At 50.8% G+C, this 12,077-nt stretch overlaps 1 protein-coding gene and 2 long non-coding RNA genes across 3 annotated transcripts in view; 1 reads left to right on the top strand and 2 right to left on the bottom strand.

Annotated features, from left to right (window-relative positions):
- The window catches only part of LOC115650666 (zinc finger protein 501-like), a 1,041,190-nt gene that overhangs the window by 120,965 nt on the left and 908,148 nt on the right, over positions 1 to 12,077 (top strand). The gene's annotated exons all lie outside the window — the stretch shown is intronic.
- On the bottom strand, positions 4,075 to 7,937 carry LOC115650686. The gene is made up of 4 exons (XR_004000195.1): positions 7,638 to 7,937; positions 5,719 to 5,820; positions 4,993 to 5,083; positions 4,075 to 4,114 (listed from the first exon to the last, which is right to left on the bottom strand). It is a non-coding gene; the product is annotated as an uncharacterized LOC115650686 (long non-coding RNA).
- On the bottom strand, positions 10,236 to 10,935 carry LOC115650687. Its single transcript, XR_004000196.1, has 3 exons — positions 10,758 to 10,935; positions 10,719 to 10,720; positions 10,236 to 10,322 (listed from the first exon to the last, which is right to left on the bottom strand). It is a non-coding gene; the product is annotated as an uncharacterized LOC115650687 (long non-coding RNA).

Genomic DNA, 12,077 nt, shown 5'->3' with positions numbered 1-12,077 from the left:
GAGACTCTCTCTCTCTCCCACTTTTCCATCTCCTCATGAAAACAATTCCTGAAGAACTGAACCTGGGCAGGAGTAGGGGTTAGAGAAGAGTCCTAACTGAAAACAAGCCAGCCTGTCAGAGCACGTGGTGAGAGAAACATTTGCTTTGAATTCTTTTTAGCTTGTTAAGTTAGACATTAGTTTGTGTTTTATCTTTGCATTTCTTTTGTAAACAATTCTGACTTTCATGCCTCATTACTTGTAGTCACATAGAATCTTTTTTTTTTTTTTGGTATTTAATCTTGTTATAATATATGGAGTTATACCTCTCTCATAGAAGTGGAAAGGACCTTGAAAGGTCATCGAGTCCAGCCCCCTGCCTTCAGTAGCAGGATTAAGCACTAGTTTTACCCCAGATCCCTAAGTGGCCCCCCCAAGGACTGAACTCACAACCCAGGAGTTAGAAGACCAATGCTCAAAACACTGAGCTATCCCTCCAAGCAGAAAATTAAGATTAAAGTGTGTGAGAAATTCCATTTTGGATAATAAGGCTGGTGCATGTCATTTTCCACTGATGAAACAACAGACTTCATATGAGTTTGTCTTGTTCAGGAGCATGGACAGTGCAAGGTGCACATTTCTGGGGGAAAATCTAGCACTTGAGAATTTGCTGGTGTTATCCTGAGTGGCTAACTAGCAGCACTCAATACTGTGTAGCTGGTAGAGAGTTATGTGCTGGAGACTATGTTAACTGGCCAAGAGGGGCTGTTCTCACAGTAAAACAGTGGAAAAGGCATCCCAAGTTGGAGAACTGAGGTGACAGCTGTTAAACAGTCCAGATTGTACTCTGGGTAATGTCACAGACACTCATTATGACAAAGCCTCTTACAACACAGAGAAAGTAAATCCATGTCTCAGAAATCCAAAATTCCAGAGAAAGGGCAAGTCTCCCTGGCACTGCTTCTTGCTGACAGAGAAGTCCACAGACAATGGGAGAGTCCTGGGGAAGCTAGGAACAGTAAGCATGGGCTGATGGGGTTCAGTAGAGTAAGGAACAGGAAGGGAAGGGATATCATTAATGCAGGTGTAACATTATTGACATGAACTGTGACCGTATAGATCATTGTTGCAATCGGGTCCTATGGTTGCACCAGGTCTTGTACAGAGGAGGCCAAGTGGGGCGTCTATGGAAAAGTTGTAGTTTGCTGGTTATGATTATGCTGTTTATATGTGTGTATCATTTTTGTATTTGAAGTTATGAATATTGGCCATGTACTTGTATCTCAATGTGCTTGACGCTAAGTATTCTCAGTGGAGCATTTGCTCAGCTTCTTGAGACAGGACTATTCTCAGTAAGAGCTCAGTCTCATTTAATTGACAATGGACTTTGGGAGATGGCAATCTACATCTGAGCTTTCCTGGGAACATTCAAACTAGCATGTAAACAATGGCGTCAGCCTGCAGAAAGCTAAATCATTCATGGACATGTGACTTGACCACATGGTGACAAACTCCATCTTGTTGCTGTGATTTTGCACAGGAGAACAAAGGGGTTTCCTCCAACAAGAGAAAGAATATAAAAGGCCCTGGAAACCACTCTATTTTTTTGTTTCAGGTGGCTCAAGAGATGGCCTCTCCACCCCCAAGAAATACCTGAAAGAAAGTGGAACAAAGGACAGTAACTACGGTGGTATGAGTGATTGCTGGACCCAGACTAGGAAGGAGTCATGTCTGTGAAAGGAGCTTATTGAAAGATCTATAAATCAGTTTCTTAGTGTATTAGGCTTAGACTTACTGGCATAGAAAACGGGCTCAGAGGAAGTCTGAGCACACCAGGGGACAGTCCCAGGGAGGTCTCTGTGACCAAACCTGTCACAGCAGGATCTCAGCAGTACTAGATGTCAGGATAGCACATAGTGCAGCCCATTGGAAAACATAATCCCAACTACACTTATTAAATGATGGGGTCTAAATTAGTTTTTTCCACTCAAGAGATGGATCTTGGCGTCATTGTGGATAGTTCTCTGAAAACATCCACTCAATGTGCAGCAGCAGTCAAAAAGCGAACAGAATGTTGGGAATCATTAAGAAAGGGATAGATAATAAAACAGAAAATATCATATTGCCTCTGTATAAATCCCTGGTACCCCCACATCTTGAATACTGTGTGCAGATGTCATCACCTCATCTCAAAAAAGATATATTGGAATTGGAAAAGGTTCAGAAAAGGGCAACAAAAATTATTAGGGATTTGGAACAGCTTCCGTATGAGGAGAGATTTAAAAAACTGAGACTTTTCAGCTTGGAAAAGAGACGAAGAACAGGAGCTATGACAGAAGTCTATAAAATCAAGATTGCTGTGGAGAACTAAATAAGGAAGTGTTATATACTCCTCCTCATAACACAAGAACTAGGAGTCACCCAATGAAAGTAACAGACAGCAGATTTAAAACAAACCAAAGGAAGTATTTCTTCACACAACGCACTATCAACCTGTGGAACTCTTTGCCAGAGGATGTTGTGAAGGCCAAGACTAGAAGAGGGGTCAAAAAAAGAACAAGATACATTTATGGAGGATCGGTCCATGAATGGCGATTACCCAGGATGGACAGGTATGATGTCCCTAGCCACTGACTGCCAGAACTTGGCTGTGGAGAACACTGGGTAATTAGAAGTTATAATTCAGGAACAACAGACTCTAATTAGTCTAGAAAAGCAGAATGTGAAACATAAGAATCAGATCATGTGACTTTGGGAACGAGAGACTCCAAGATCCAAGGAGCCTGCAGAGAAGAGAGATTATGGCTATTAGACATGGAGATGGGAGAGCAAGTCTTTTCCATGTGTCAAGAAGCTTCACTATCAACCTAGGCCATTTTCACATGCTGGGGTGCGATCCAGAGCAGTGAGGAGTTGTGTCATCTGCAATCCTGGGTGAGTTTCGATGTTCTGCTGCTGAAGATCCCTTGTCTGGATACTCCCAGCCAGCATTCAAGGACACCCTGAGTGTCTGTGTGACAGGTAACCCTGGACCAGCAGCTCTGACTCCTGCAGCCTGCTTGTTACACCCCAAGCACATTCTGGTCTGGATAGAGCAGAGGAGGGTCTCTGGTAGTGTGTGTGTCACTGGCACATTGGGGGACACTGAAACAGGGCAGAGCAGACGTGGCATTGTGGGGCTCGCATGAACCTTATCTCTTCATTTCCCTTCTAATAACTGAGGGCACAGGAATCCTTACCCAGAGAGGTCATGTTCTCATAGTTCTCCTGCATGACATCCCTGTAGAGGGCCCTCTGAGCAGGATTCGGCAGAGCCCCCTCTTCCCTGGTGAAATACACAGCCACCTCCTCAAAGGTCACCAGCTCCTGAAAGAGCAAGGGTCCAACACTTAGTACCTGCTGCCCCATTCACAGCCCCACTATTCGTGGGGGAGAGGAGCCAAACAGAAGCACTGGGTAGCTTGCAGTCAACAGAGTCCCACCCCCACCCCTCTCAGAGCACCCAGGAAGCACCAGGGTGAGGACAAGAAGAGGGAGCCCCTTGTCTCTCCCAGCAGATCCATCACACACCTACCAGCCACAACAGCAGATGGAGCCCCTAGCAGGATCCAGGGAGAGGTCCCTGCTAGGAAGCCCAACACCCTCCTCATTCTGAGGAGCTGGATATGAAGGGAGGGGAATCTCCCCTAAACTTCATCACTGGGTGCCCCTTTCATATCTCACAGCAGCCGCTGGTTACTTGGATCAGGCTCCAGCACTGGGAGTCTGGTCAGTTTTCCTAGCCTCATATAGGCGGGTTATTTTCTGTTTCACAACTTAGGGCATTTCCACCTCCAAACCTCATGAGTCTGTTCCTAGAATCTAGGCCACTTATTAAACAACTCCCAGTAGGTTTGCTGCACCCTGGCCTCCTCCCTTCCCTACCCAGTGAATTTCCTACCCTAGTTCAACCTCCAAACCAGACTGTGCAAATCTTCCCATCTCCGGTGTATTTGCTGTCCCTCTCGCCCAGCAGGAACCCACCAGCCACTACCGATAATTCCTACCTGAGCTGCCTCCTCTGCAGCCATTTCTCTTCCCTCTCCCATGAGAGGATGGGATGAGCTGGAGCGGAACATGGACATCATTCTGCAGCCTGGCAGGGTGAGAAGGGCAGTGGTGGAGGTTTCAGGACCGATTTTAGTTCATTTCACATCACGATTCCCCCAGGCTCTTTCCCTGCAGACAGACATCCTACATTCTGCCATGCTGGGAAAATGCTCAATCTCTTTATTACAGTGTAGACCCTCCTGTCAGGTTAAGCCCACAGACACATTTTTAACCTCCCTTCTCCATCCCTCCATCCCATAACAAAGTCTCTGAACACAAGGCTAGAAAAGAGCAGAACCCAAGGAGTCACTGTGGGGGGGATTCCCTCAGCCACTGACCCCAGGGTAGCCACACCCCAGCAGGGGGAATATGGAGTCAGGAACTGGCTTTTCCTCTGACCGCTCCTTTTCTTGTTCACCTGGGCCTGGCAGAGAAGAAGCTTTCATTAAGGTCACTTTTCAGCACAGAACCCCCTCTGGGAGAGCAGCAGCTGCTAAGCCTGGTCTCCCAGATCACAATGGAGGCTGCAGCCTCTGACCCAGGAAGCTGAACCCCAATATCCTGAGCAGAGAGGGACAGAGCATTTCAGCAGCCTTCCCTCCTTTAGCTCACTGTGGAGAGCAGCTAATGAGAGCCCCTCCTCACAGGGAGAATTGCTGATCTCATTTGTCCATCTGGAGTCACTCCTTGTCTTTCCATGCAGTGACTCTGAATTAACAATGATCTCTATGAAACCAGATTTCAGAAAGAAAGAGTCCAGAATGCTGTGGAAGAGACCATTGTGCAGCAATGCTGACCCCCTTCCCACTCCCTCATTCCCCAGATCTAGGACAAGGACTCAAGGAACAAATTTTCCCTACGGAACCGGAAGTTCCTGCAGTTTTCAAGAGAGGAGAAAAGCAAAATCTATGAGTTCACCCTCACCGTGTTTCATAAGTGGATAGAAAGTTATCACGGTGACTGGGCCTCGCCGGGGAATGCCAGGAAGTGCTTGGAGCCAGGATTCTGGTATAAGCTAATCAGAGAGAAGAAGTGAGGTCAGGAGCAGTCCCCAGAGCCCCCATCGATATTCCCTGGGACCCACCCACCACCACGAGCCCCCAGCAGCCAGACACCACCTCAAAAGGGACCCCCCTACTGGGAACTCAGTCCTTCACTGTCTGCCTAGGACTCCTGCCTGCCCTCCAGCAGGATCTGCCCTGCCCTTTGCCTGGCACCCCCTCCTCCCCCCTGCAGGATCCCCTGATGCTTTACAGTGGCACCCCTGGCCTAGCATGGGGGATTCTCCCACACACACTCTGTGCACTGGGCATGGCAGCGACCCCAGGAGTCTACGGGGGAAGTCCAGACCGAGCCCCTGGCACAGCACCAGGTTCCCTCTAACCCCCTGTCCCGCCTCGCCAAGAGACACCCACTCCCACTGTTCTGCAGCCAACAGGCCACTAGCAATACCCACCTCCAGGATCCATAGCCTCAGGGCTTGGCACATCAGAACCATCCCCTGAAACCCCAAACCTCCAGAACCCACCAACCTAACTAGGGTACCCCCTGTTCAGCCACCCAGAGACCTCCCCCTACCACAATGCCCCTTCAGTTCCAGCTGCAATCGCCCCACACAGATATGCCCCCTCTCTCCAGCAACAGTGTTACCTCACAGTGCCTGATGATAGAAAGTTATCACTGCCCCCTGCTGGCCAGTCACACAGGCAGAGGATCACTGGGGGGTGCTTCTTTAACAGGAGAATGGAAGGTCTGGAGGGACAAAGTAGGTAAGAAATGACCATGCCCTGTCACTAACAAATAATGGCCACCATGGATCCACCCGAGGTGGCTACATCTTAGCTTATTGGGAAGCAATCGGGAGGGGTAGCTCAGTGGTTTGAGCATTGATCTGTTGTGAGTTTAATCCTTGAGGGGCCACTTAGGGATATGGGGCAAAACCAGTACTTGGTCCTGCTAGTGAAGGCAAGGGGCTGTACTGTGACCTTTCAGGGTCCCTTCCAGTTCTAGGAGATAGGTATAACACCACAGATTATTATTACCCCCTCATATTCAATTAGAAATAGACAACTAAAGAAAAGTGGGACAAATGTTTAGGGTATTTCATATCGACCTTTGAGATTTGCAGAGAAAATGTGTCACAAACTACATATTTGATAACATGACAGAAAAACACCAAGATCTGAGGGGATTTTATTTTGCTGTGAAATAACTAGAGAGAAAGGGTGGACTGTTTGACTGGATTTTATGACTGTCCAATACATAAACACAAAGTGATGGTTCCCCCCACTGCCACCATTCACATGGGCAGCTCGGAGGGAGCCCTTTGAGGAGCTGATTTAAGAGGGCAAGGGAGGGGGAGCTGGAGGGCCCCCTGGACAAAGGAAGGGGGCAGCAGGTGGGATTGGGAAATGAGGTCTGGGCAGTTTCCATGGGGGACACATACAACTCTCTTCCCCGCCCTGGCAGAGAACATGCATCTCATCCCATCCCCACCCCACGGGCAGCCATGTTTTGGGGAATGACTCAGGGTAACAATTTCCCATCCAAACAAGGACAAATTGCTGCAGATAAAATGGGTGGGAAAATCCCTCCATGAGAGAGATTTTAAATTGACATTTGAGAATTATGGAGAGAACAGGGCAAAATCAGGCGAGACTAGAGAGCTGATCATTGGGGGGGAAATCTCCCTGGATTTTATAGCCACGTGTGATAATGAGAACAAAGGAAAAACTTGAGAGAATTTGTATGTGGGAGGAAGTGGCAAAAACAGGGAAAGGATCCAGTTAACTCACCTGCCCCACCCCTCCCATGGGAATGTCCTAGCTGCACAGAGACAGTTCAACCACCCCCCCCATGACCTTCCTCTCCCTGCAACTCCGGCTTCTCCTCTCCCCGCTTTCTGACACCTCCCCCCACACCAAAGGGGGGGGCCTCTGCCAGTGCCTCAGCACGAGCTCAACTCCTGCTCCTCCCCCCAGCCCTGATTTTGCCCTTTAGCCCCCTCTTGACCATGCCTCCAGCTGCTTGACACCCCCCCCCCCGACAAGTCAATTTCCACCCCCTGCTCAGCCCCTGGCACCCCCCTGCTCCCTGTTGCTGCCATCGCCCCTTTCCAGCCCCTGGAACTAGCACTCAGCGGAACGTTACGGCTGACACGGGCAGGGAGAAGGGCAGCGGCTTCAACAGCTGTTACTGAGCATGCTCAGTGCCCGGGAGTAGCACATTGCAATTGGGAGCAATTTAATACAGTGCCCCGCGCCCCCGCCGGACCCCAGTCTCCGCCCCTCCCCCCATCCCAGTGGGGCCGGGGCGGATCATGCTGCAGCTCCACTGGGGCTGAGGCAGCTCCCAGGCTTCTCCCAGGTTCCCCTGAGCAGAGAGTCAGTTTCCTGCGGGGGCAGATCCTGGCCGCAGCTGAGAACAGCGGCTCTGCTCTGGCTCGGGCGGCTCCACCGCTGCTGGCAGCACATGGGCAACCAGGGAGCAGGTTCCCGGGGGCTGCAACAGCTGCGGATCCGGGGGCGGAGAGTCACTTTCCTGCCCCTCCCCCGGGGGCTCTCGCTCACCTGGAGTCTCTGGCCCTGGAGCTGATGGTGGCAGAGTCCGGGGCTCCAGGAGGCTGGTTCCCCTGGAGAACGGCCCAGGCCGCCTGGCCTGGCAGGGAAAGAGCTTTAATGCCGGGATGTCCCCTGCACAGACCCTGGGAAGCAGCAGCTGCTCAGCCCGGGCCCCGAGTCACACGGAGGCAGCAGCAGAATCTGCTCTGTGCCAGAACCCCGCCCCCAGTCTCTGGGTTTTCTTCTCCTGTCTCCTTCTTCCCAGCACCCACCGCATCCAGCTGCTCCCTTCCTGTGTCTGCAAATACCCGCCTAGGCGGGCTGCAGCGCTTGCTGGGGCTGTCTCGAGTGGCTGAAGTTCCCTCCATTTCTGCTTCACCTGGAGGGGGAGAGGAGATGGTCCCAGGGTGTGAAAGCAGAATTAGGGGGCAGGGAAAGGAGGACTGTTTGGAAAGGTGGGTTTTTGCGAGGGAGGAGGGTGATTCAGATGGGGTCAGAAGAACTTGGGCAGCAGAGGCTCAAAGAAATTGAGGGGAACTCCCTGGGTGTCTCAGTGTTGGCCAGGGTTTGTACAGCACCTAGGGCAATATGGGGTCCCGATCTCAGTCATGGTCTGTGCAGCACCTGGGAGCCCTGATGTCTGTTCCCTGATCACAAGCACTGGGAATGGGATTTGTCTGCCCTGCGTACCACCTTTAGCACATGTGCCGTAGGTTGCCAATCCCCGGTTTAAACTCAGCTGTTCCCTGTGCGGTTCAGTAACATTTCAAAGAGGATCTGCAAGCAGTTTGGACATCACAACCATGATCCTCTGCTGGGGAAGGAATGGGATAGATTGAACTTGGAAATGGTTCCTGATTTTGATTGTGTTTTTTGGGTATAGGAGATCCCCTCATCCCGGGAGCAGAAAAGAACTGCCCCTGCTATGGTCACACACACCCTCCCCTCCCCAACAATAACAACTGGGAGTAAAATTAACAAGGATGCCAGAAATGGTGTCTAACCCTGGGGGCTGAACTGTGCAGGGAACAGCTGAGTTTAAACTGTTCTTACACAGGCAGCAGCAGCAGCAGGCAACTCAGCCAGTGTCCCTACTGCAAGCTAGTGCCTAAAGAAGAACCCCTGCTGGGGGCGAGGAATGCAGAGCCTTATCTGCAGCCTGGCTGGAGGAGGGGGAAGGAGGAGATGAGAAACCAATGTGACAGTGAGTTTTCCCCTTCCACCTGCTTTTATTAGCTCTGGATTTAAGCTGTGCAGCCAAATGCTTGTATTTGTTGTGTATATTAGTATTGGAGACAAGATGCCCTCATCCCGGGGGCAGACAAGGACTGCCACTGCCATGGTCAAACACACCCTCCCCACTCCCCCCAGCTATTGTGAGTGAAATTAACAAGGATGCCAGAAACCGCTCCTAACCCCAAGGGAACAGCTGAGTTTAAACTATTCTTATGCAGGGGGCAGGCTTTTCCCTCCCTCAGCCAGTCTGCTTTTCTTACCAGCCCTCCGTACCAGCCCATACCCGCTTACTTTCACCTCTGGAGAAAGGTACAAAAATACATACTGTGGATGAACATCCCTTAAATCAAATTTTCTTTTAGGGAACTGGTTGTTAAGATTTGGGCATCTCATCAGTGGCTACCCCTGCAACCCAGTATCTAATAGGCCTTATCAGGCTTGCAGCCTGGGATTTTCCTAGACCAGAACTCCCCAGCTCCCTTGCCCTTTCCCCAGCCCTGCTCCTCTCCAGATACCTGGCTACTCTCCCTGAACATAGGGAGACTGCTGAGCTCCTAGCTCCCAGCCTCCTCTGTAGGACCAGCTGAGGCCTGATTGGGGCATGGCCCAGCTGCAGCTGCTTCCCCAATCAGCCTAGCAGCTGCTTTCCCTGCCACAGGCCTCTCCCAGGGCTGTTTTAAGCCCTTCAGAGTAGGAGTGGGGTAAGCACCCCACTACAGTCCCCCTTCCCAACAGCGTGCGTAGTTGCTCGGAGGGGGTTATTCTGGCAGACTCTTGTGATGGGAGTTGTGGGTTCTGGCAAGCCGGAGTAATGGATATTTTGGATTAAGGGATACGAAAGAATCAGGACCCATTCCAGTTACGGGGGTCAACCTGGGATGAGATTAAGAGGGAAATGAGGGGTAGCGTTAGGGGACCCGGAGGGATGGGGGTGGCTGAGGATCCCACTCTCCTTCGTAAACGGGGAGCAGAAGAAGGTGTCTTTGGGGACAGGGTGCCTTCCAGGGAAGGGAGGCACTTCAGTCCACTTGTAAGGGGTTTAACATAAATGGAGCTTTGTGGGAGACAGTCCGTGGTCTTTCGGGTTTGGTGCTGCTCCAGCAGCTTTAGGGCTGCTGAAGGATTGTGGATTGGAGTCAGGAGAAGTTAAGGATAATTTGGTACAACAGAGTTTGGAGTCAGAAGCAGTTAAGAGGCCTCCTAAAGAGACAGGTGCTGGGGCTTGGTCCTAGGGGAGTGGAGAAAAAAAATTCAAAGATATAACTGCTGGGTTTGCAGGAGCCAGTAACAGCCCCCACTCTGCTCAGGATAAATAACCGTTGGTCAGGATTCCGACCCTCCTGCTTGTGTGACATTTCAGTCTACATGATGTTATAAAAATATGCTAATGAGTGAATGTAATGTGACTGGAATATGTTTCATACATAAGGTCTCTTGTAAGGTATCATTACAAAGCTTCTAATCGCCATGCATCTGAGGGGTCTGAGCCCTGGACAGATTGCTGCTGTGTAGCGAGGCGCTCTGGCTCCTCACCGCGCCTGAAAGGGACGAGCACCAGCACCGGACCGTTACAGGAAGAAACTGCTAGTTCAAGTGGTTCACCACAAACCTCAGGGCCCCTGGGTTGGGACCTGGAGAAGAGGGTGGGCCCAGGTCCCTCCCTCTCCTCAAGGATACTAGTGGGGTAATTAAAATACAGTTTCAGAGGCAAATAATGATGCCCTGAACCTTCCCCAAAGAAGAGAAAGCGTAAGACCCAACATAACAGTACCGGCAATTTGCCACAGATATCATTACAAAGCTTCTGCATCTGATGAAGTGGGTATTAACCCACAAAAGCTTATGCTCCAATACATCTGTTAGTCTATAAGGTGGCACAGGACTGTCTATCACAATCTACTGAGTGTGATCATCCTATTTGTATAAATGTATCACTCTTGTATCTGAAAGTAGAAATCTGAGAGATAACTCTGAGGGCCTTATTGCAATTATGCAAAGTGTGGGCCATTAATGGGGCTTTGGAATCTTGATGACTCCCATTAACCAGGACAATTGTCTGCAGATGGGTGTGTTTTACCTATAAGTCTTCCTGTATACCTGTGTGCTGGCAAGTGGGCAATGAAGCCTGCTCCACTCTGCCGGCTTGCAAGTCGCTCGAAAAAGGGGGCTTGGGGGAAGGTTGGAATGGGGGTGGAGCAGGGTGGGAAGAGGTGGGGTGGGGGCAGAGCAGCATCGGGAGCTTGGGAAAGAGGTGGAGTGCTGAGGGACAGGAAGAGGTGGGGCTGAGCCTGTCTTGGAGCGAGGGGTTGTCCCAGGCCCCGCACCCCCTAGGGAAGGCCCTGGTCATGGTAACCAGGAACCTCTCCCCCCAGTGTTTGCATGTTCACATCACCATACTTTGAGGCCCCACCTGGACAGCAGGTGAGGGACAGCCCTGGGTGTCACAGACTCTGGTGAGGGGAGGATGCAGGGGGCTCCTGCACGTTGGCAGGCCCTGTCTGGAGCTGTCTCCCAACCCCAGGGCTGCACATATGCAAGAAGGCCAGATCCCCTCTTGGGGTCAACCTGACATCCTCACCCCCAGGACTGAATTCTTCTCCAGCCCCCTTTCCTGAAGGGCTGTGACGTGGGCCTGGGGGTTAAGAAAATCCTCCTTCTGTCCAGGTGTCCCTGACACCAGCACCAATCTTTCTGCTGCTTCCTTTGTGCTGCCAGGCAAGGGGAAGACACCCCCCAGCCCCCAGCCAGGAGGATTGATACCAGACACCTCTGTGTTTTTGGGGAACCAGGTGCAGTATCCAGCCTGACTCAGGAAAGACACCACTCCCCCCCGCTCCGCCTCTGCTTAAACCAAAACTCATTAGAGGAGAAAACTTGCAGAGAGCGGTGAAGGGTGTTGGGAGACACACCTAGATCCCTCGTGACAAGGGTGACAAGATTAAGACATCTCCATTAGCATACAGAATGAAGAACAGAGAACTCCCCCAGACTCATCTGCATGAAAGATGGGACAGGAAGACATCTCAATTTACATACAGACTGGAGAACAGAGAACCACACTGAACTCTGGGACCAGAAAAAGCAGGGAAGCACTGCATCATGGGAATCTCTGCTCCAGATGCTAATGAACCTATGTCTGCCCACACCCAGCTCAGCAATTTTCAGACCAATTCTAGTCATGAATCCTTATTTGATACCCAAATAGTGAAGCAG

Source organism: Gopherus evgoodei, chromosome 4, assembly GCF_007399415.2.
Source record: "Gopherus evgoodei ecotype Sinaloan lineage chromosome 4, rGopEvg1_v1.p, whole genome shotgun sequence".
NCBI classification, from domain to species: Eukaryota; Metazoa; Chordata; order Testudines; family Testudinidae; genus Gopherus; species Gopherus evgoodei.
The sequence above is the reverse complement of the archived record's forward strand: the minus strand, read 5'-3'. Positions and strand labels throughout refer to the sequence as shown.